The sequence below is a fragment of the Sander lucioperca genome, chromosome 6 (genome assembly GCF_008315115.2).
Source record: "Sander lucioperca isolate FBNREF2018 chromosome 6, SLUC_FBN_1.2, whole genome shotgun sequence".
NCBI classification, from domain to species: Eukaryota; Metazoa; Chordata; class Actinopteri; order Perciformes; family Percidae; genus Sander; species Sander lucioperca.
The window spans coordinates 23,657,551-23,664,150 of NC_050178.1; the positions used below are offsets into that span (position 1 = coordinate 23,657,551).

At 41.5% G+C, this 6,600-nt stretch overlaps 1 long non-coding RNA gene across 1 annotated transcript in view; it reads left to right on the top strand.

Moving 5' to 3' along the window:
- The first annotated feature begins 5,504 nt into the window (after positions 1-5,504).
- LOC116053772 overlaps positions 5,505-6,600 on the top strand; it is a 19,909-nt gene continuing 18,813 nt past the window's right edge. The window contains exon 1 of the long non-coding RNA XR_004105931.2: positions 5,505-5,602. This is a non-coding gene — a long non-coding RNA (uncharacterized LOC116053772). The remainder of the gene's footprint in view (positions 5,603-6,600) is intronic.

A 6,600-nucleotide genomic window follows, 5' to 3' on the forward strand; every position in this document is an offset into this window, starting at 1 on the left:
GACATATAAACATCTTTTCCTATTCTATGTTGCCTGGAAACGCTTCCAACACGCTTGCGTGTCGCGTGAAAAATAGGCGTCGGTTCTATTTCTAGCACGCACACGTTTTCGGCGCCTGAGACGTGCGTGTCACGCAGGCAGTGTGCACGCTCTAATCTGTCACCATGGGAGCCGAAATAAAAAACGGACACGCCACGCAGCTGACACGCTCACGCCACGCAGCCAGTGTGCAGGTGGCCGTATAGAGAGATGGCGGAGGAATGCTGTGAGGGCAGAAAAGATGGAGCAGATTTTGACCAGCTCACCCGGAGACTGAAGGCAGGACACATTCAGAAACCGTATCTCACGCTAAACAGCATGGATGGATTTTTATCAAAGTTTGTATGTGTGTGGAAGCACCAGAGACACAAAATAACTCCCCAAATCCCAGAAAAAGTGATTTTTTCATAATATGGGCACTTTAAAGCAAGAGCAGAATAATGTGCATCATGTTGCTCTGGCAGGAAAACATTGTTTGCTTAAAATTGAATACTTAAAACCAAATTTTTCAAATTTAATTTTTTCTCACAAAAGAACTCATCCTTGCAGCAAACACTAAATGTTAACTGTTCCAGCTGTGTAGTTCCCGTAAATACAAGACACCAGAACACCAGAATTGATGAATTATTATTATTATTATTATTATTGATCCCACAGTGAACGTCAAAAGATGAATCAGAAAACATTTCTACATTCTGTTGCTTCATGTCATCCATACGTCTGTTTAGTCCTTTTGTTCGCTTCTCGACAGTCAGACGTCCAATCAGGTTTCAGATCCTCAAACGTCGGAAGTTCACCGGGATTCCTCCTTTAAAGCTTTCCTACAAAAATATGACGAATGACGACCAACGCATCACATCTGATCACATCGTCTGATCGATAAATCAAGAAAAATACAATCAGGATATGTATACATACAGTTTTATATATAGATTTAGATCTCTGCCAGGAATAGAAGCACACACACACACACACACACACACACACACACACACACACACACACACACACACACACAGCTTATTGGGTCCAATCCATCCATCCCAGTAGCTCTCAGACTGCAGCTGCAGTAAATCTCTTAATACACAGAAAAGAACAGACGTGGCCGGGTTGGCTCAGTGGGTAGAGCAGGCGCACATATACTGAGAGGCTATACACTGAGGTCCGACGTGATGATTTCCTGCATGTCTTCCCCCTCTCTCTCTCTCTCTCTCTCTCTCTCTCACCTAGCTGTCCTGTCAAATAAAAATAATCTTAATAAAATATATTTGAGAACAGACCAGGGCCACGTTCAGCCCCGACATAACTTAGCAAAGCGCTCTGCCTTTTTACCACGAGTTTACAGACACGTCTCTGCTGATTGGGTATCACCTGTGACACAGCCAATAAGAGAGAGACACGGCCACCAAACGGGAGAGAAAACATAACTCAAAGACCGTTGCACACCGCTCCGAGGAAACACGTCGTTCAACCAGGAAACCGTAGCAAAACGGTGCACAACGTTTTAAGATTGAACGTGCCCCAGCAGAGCTGACCAGAGACTGGACTGCATTTCCCAGAATGCATCTGGTCTCTGCCAGGGAGCTTCCCAGCAGGGCTGTCACCAGAGAAACACTATGGTCCTGAGCCTATATTCTCACAGCAGAACCCCACACCCAACCCCAACCAAACTCTGTACAATTTTGGGAGTACTGAAGTAGAACACAATATTTTATTTACTGATTTAACTGTTGCATTGTGTTTTCTGTTAATTAAATAAGCCCAGATTGTAGCCTTCTCTACACCTTCGGGTATGTAATTCTGGTGGAAAATTCTCTGCGTAAAATGTCACATTTTGGTCTAAAAAATATAACCGAATGTAATACAGACCGCCTTGAAAAAACGTGCATGTGGAATGGAAAATGTAAGAGCTGATACTATAAGTAGTTTAGTTGAGCAACAGAAAAATAATCAGCAATCGATTATTTTTCATAATTCATAAGCCAATAATATTTTTTTTAAGCAAAAAAAAAATTAGTTTCTAAATGCTTGTCTTAGTCATCTATGACTGTTGACTGAATATCTTATATTTTGGACCGTTGATCAGACAAAGTGAGACATTTACAGTTCAAAATAATAGCAGTCCAACATCACTAACCTCATCAATCAAGTTTTTTGGTAGAAGTGATATTTCTACATGGCAAATAATTTACTAGTAAGTGTTGTAGAGTCATAGAAAACCAACAGACCCAACAGTCATGACATGCATGCTGCTCATTCTGTGTAATAATCTGTAATTGAAAGGGGCATGTTCAAAATAATAGCAGTGCTATGTTCAGTTAGTGAGGTGATTGATTCTGTGAAGAAATAGACGTCAGTTATGGCCCATATTTAAGGAAGGAAGCAAATGTTGTGCATGCTGGTTATAGTGCATTACACACTGAAATACTCAGCAAAATGGGTCGTTCCAGACATTGCTCTGAGGAACAGCGGACTTTGATTAAAAAGTTGATTGGAGAGGGGAAAACGTATAAAGAAATGCAGAAAATGATAGGCTGCTCAGCCAAAATGATTTCAGATGCCTTGAAATGGCATCCAGAGCCTGAACGACGTGGGAAAACACGGTCAACTACCATTCGAATGGATTGAAGAATAGCCAAAATGGCAAAGGCTCAACCAATGATCAGCTCCAGGAAAATCAAATAAGACTAAAAGTTACCTGTGAGTACTGTTAGGATCAGAAGAAGGCTATGTGAAGCTAAGCTATCAGCTAGAAGCCCCCACAGAGTCCCACTGCTGAAAAAAAGACATTTACTGAATAGGTTGACATTTGACTGGCCAAAGGAGAAATGGGGCAACATTCTGTGGACTGATGAGAGCAAAATAGTTCTTTTTGGGTCTGGTTGGTGTGTAACAGCTATAACATAATGTAGATTTAAGGAGAAAACCCGCTCTGGCTTGTTTGTATTTCTTTAAACTAGAGATGCACCGATAGACCGGCCAGTGACCGGAATTGTCCGGTTTTCACGTGCTCGGCCATGACCGGCGACCGGCAGGTCAGTCTGACATATGGTGATTTCATGCCGGTCAACGCTCCAATTAACTGACAACATAAGTTATACCAGTTACAGTTCTCAAGGACGCACGCACACACGCACGCCACAGCACGGACGCCACAGCACACGGTCTCTTTCTCCTTTCTCTCAACTTTTCCGCCGTGTGTGGTGCGTACCCGCTCGCGGTGTGAAGCTCGTGTCGGCGCTATTCTCCACATGTAGGAACCTGGTGAGTTAACCTGCAACATGTCAGCTGTTTGGGAATTCTTCAGCGTGTGTGCAGAAGATAACAAGTTTGCAATATGCAACACCTGCAAGGAGAAAGTAGGGCGTGGAGGGACGACACCAAAAACCTAAATCACATTTCTTTAGTTGATATTGATGTGAAAAGAAGGAAATGGTTCTAACATTGCTCTTTAGATGTGTGTGAATGTCCCACACCAGGAGTAATTTATATAGTTCTATTTTATAGTGATCCATTATCTGTTCAACACATGTTCTATTAAAGAAAAGATAGGAAATAAATATTTGTGTGTGCTGTAAAGTGGTTAGAAAAAATGAAATCGGAATCGGCTAAAATCGGTATCGGCTGGCCTAACTCAAAGAAAATCAGAAATCGGAATTGGCCTAGAAAGTTGTAATCGGTGCATCTCTACTTTAAACCAATCACAACCGTCCTGGGCGGCGCCAAGCCCCAGATGCAGCGATGCCGCCCTTGCAAAAAGATAGCTAAATGGGCGGGGCATCTGGTGCGTGAGAGACGTGCCGGATGTCTGGCTTTATCCCAGCAACGTACGTCCGTTGAATCAGACTAAGTCAACTTATAACAACTTATTAAGCTGCGTTGATGGAATTCACACTTGTTGCTTTTTTTACTTGAAGATAACTTCAGATCGCTATTTTCTGAGATGTGAGCAGTGACTTAGGTCTGTACTCAGCCACACACACACACACACACAGACACGCACACACACATTTGTTTCACTATCTTTGTGGGGAACCGTCATTGACATAATGCATTCCCTAGCCCCTTACCCTAACCTTAACCATCACCACTAAATGCCTAACCTTAACCCTTACCCTCACCCTAACCATAACCTAATTCTAACCCTAATCCTAAAACCAAGTCTTAACCCCCAAACAGACCTTTAAACTTGTGGGGTCCAGCATTTTGGCCCCACAAGGCTGTGCAGACCCCACAAGTATACTGTATTCCCCAGTTTTTGGACCCCACGAATATAGTAAAACAAGCACACACACACACACACACACACACACACAATGAAGAACATAGGAAAAAAGCTAAAAAAACAACCATTTTACAGGTTAACAAATGAACAGACCTAAATATTGTACCAACGTGGAACAGGATCCCTAATAGAACCAGCTATTGGAGCCCAACCAAACTCTGTAGATAAATATAATTTCATTTACAGTTAGAAGTTGTTACAAACAAACTTCTCACAGTCCTGTACTCTGATTGGCTGTACGCATGTTTTCCAGTTCAAATGCTGACCTTACAGAATTTCAGTGATTCTTCAGCTGAATTTAAAAACACTCAAACAAAATCAAATTCCAGCAGTGTCTTTATTAAACATATCAGATCCTGTATCTGTAGAAGCAGTATTTTAATGTGAACGTTTTAAGACAGTAAAATGCACTGATTTTTGCCTTTGGAGTAAATCAAGAGACCATTTAAAGGTGCTCTAAGCGATGTCAAATTTTTTAGGCTACAACAAAAAATTATTTGTCACATATAGCAAACATCTCCTCACTATCCGCTAGCTGCCTGTCCCCTGAACACACTGTAAAAAAAATCACGGTCTCTGTAGACAGCCCAGGCTCCACAAACTGCAACAAAAATAAACTGTGCCAACCTGCACCACCAAACATAACAAACAGTCTTCCAGCCAATAACCTACAAGAAGTATTTTGGGGGTGGGGGTTGGGGGGTTAGGGACGGGATGAGGAGGAGGGAGGGGCGAGCTAGCCTCGTTTTGTCTGAAAATACTTTGAACGTCAACAAGAATTGACGTCACCCAACATCGCTCAGAGCACCTTTAAGTAGAGGTTTGTCTTCTAATAGTTGAGATGAAAACACGCCATGTTGGAGGAGGGAGCGACTCCTCCGTCTACCGACAGAAAATCTCAAAACTGATGTTATGTCGTGTGTGAAAAGGTCATTTTAAACTGGTAGAATAATTAATTGGAGCTGAAACAATTAGTCAACTGACAGAAAATGAATCAACAAGGAATCAATTGTCATTTTTGAAGCAAAATAATTAAAAGTTCCAGCTTAAAACTTAACATGCAAAGGGCGTTCTTTCAATTTTCTAGCAATTTAAAGACAAAATAATCAGCATTAGTTGCAGGCCTAAAAACATTCAGTGTTATTTAGGGCCCTGACTCATCAAATATTATTTTTTTTATTATAAACACAACATGAATACTCGGATATGGAGCCCTTAAATTTGGTTATTAAAGAATTGTGACCAAGAAATGTTCTCACCTGGAAATTTTACAGTGCAGTACAGCAACATTTGTCTCTCTGATGGACAAACTTTGTAATGGGAACACGGTTTCTAAATTAATTAAACATGAGGCAATTCTGTACTCCTAATTCTTGTTATTTATTGCCAACTTAATGTCTTTGTACCGGTGCATATGGCAGATGCCAAATGCCAAAAATATGTATGTGGTCAGAAACAGTGGCTCCATTATATAGTTCGTCCATTCAGAGGAAGTCTTGGTCACCATTCCTTATAACCAAATTTAAAGTGTAACTCTCGCCAAAATGTAACCTAGGGTCTTTTTGTGAATGTACCTGAGTCAAACTTTCGTTTAAAAGCATATTTAGGACGGAATCGCCACTGTTAAGACTTACCGTATTTCCGTTTTTGGGTCAAATGGCCTTTTGAATGGGAGTGCTAGGGACACTACTATGCTAGCCTCAAAATATGTATTTGTAAAACACTAAGAAGGCTCGACACAACATGAGACTTTGGTCCAAGTATCACCAGGAGCTCTACACCTTAATTCCACCGGTGACCAAGATATACTATAACCAGGAGCTCTATACCTTAACTCCACCGGTGACCAAGATATACTATAACCAGGAGCTCTACACCTTAACTCCACCAGTGACCAAGATATACTATAACCAGGAGCTCTACACCTTAACCAAAGCATTGACAACATTGGTTGTGTTCACAGAGTTTACTAAAAAAGGTTTTCAGCAACTCACGTTAGCAGTTCTTCCGGTCTCCGTCTATCGAGCCAGTCAGAAATAGTCGAGGGAGGAGAGTAAAGATGGAAAGCTCCTAAAGCTTAGTTCCATATAAATGCACGGATAAAACGTTGTTTTGTCATTAGTGAAACACAATATTGACCTTGTAGTTGAAAAAGGAGCCTCGTATAAGAATGACATTTCCTCCTATGGAGTCCGTTCATTCACATTCAGAGATCGCCTATTTTGGACTGGCGAGATGGTAGCGCCCGGAAACACCAACAGCTAACGTGAGTTGTT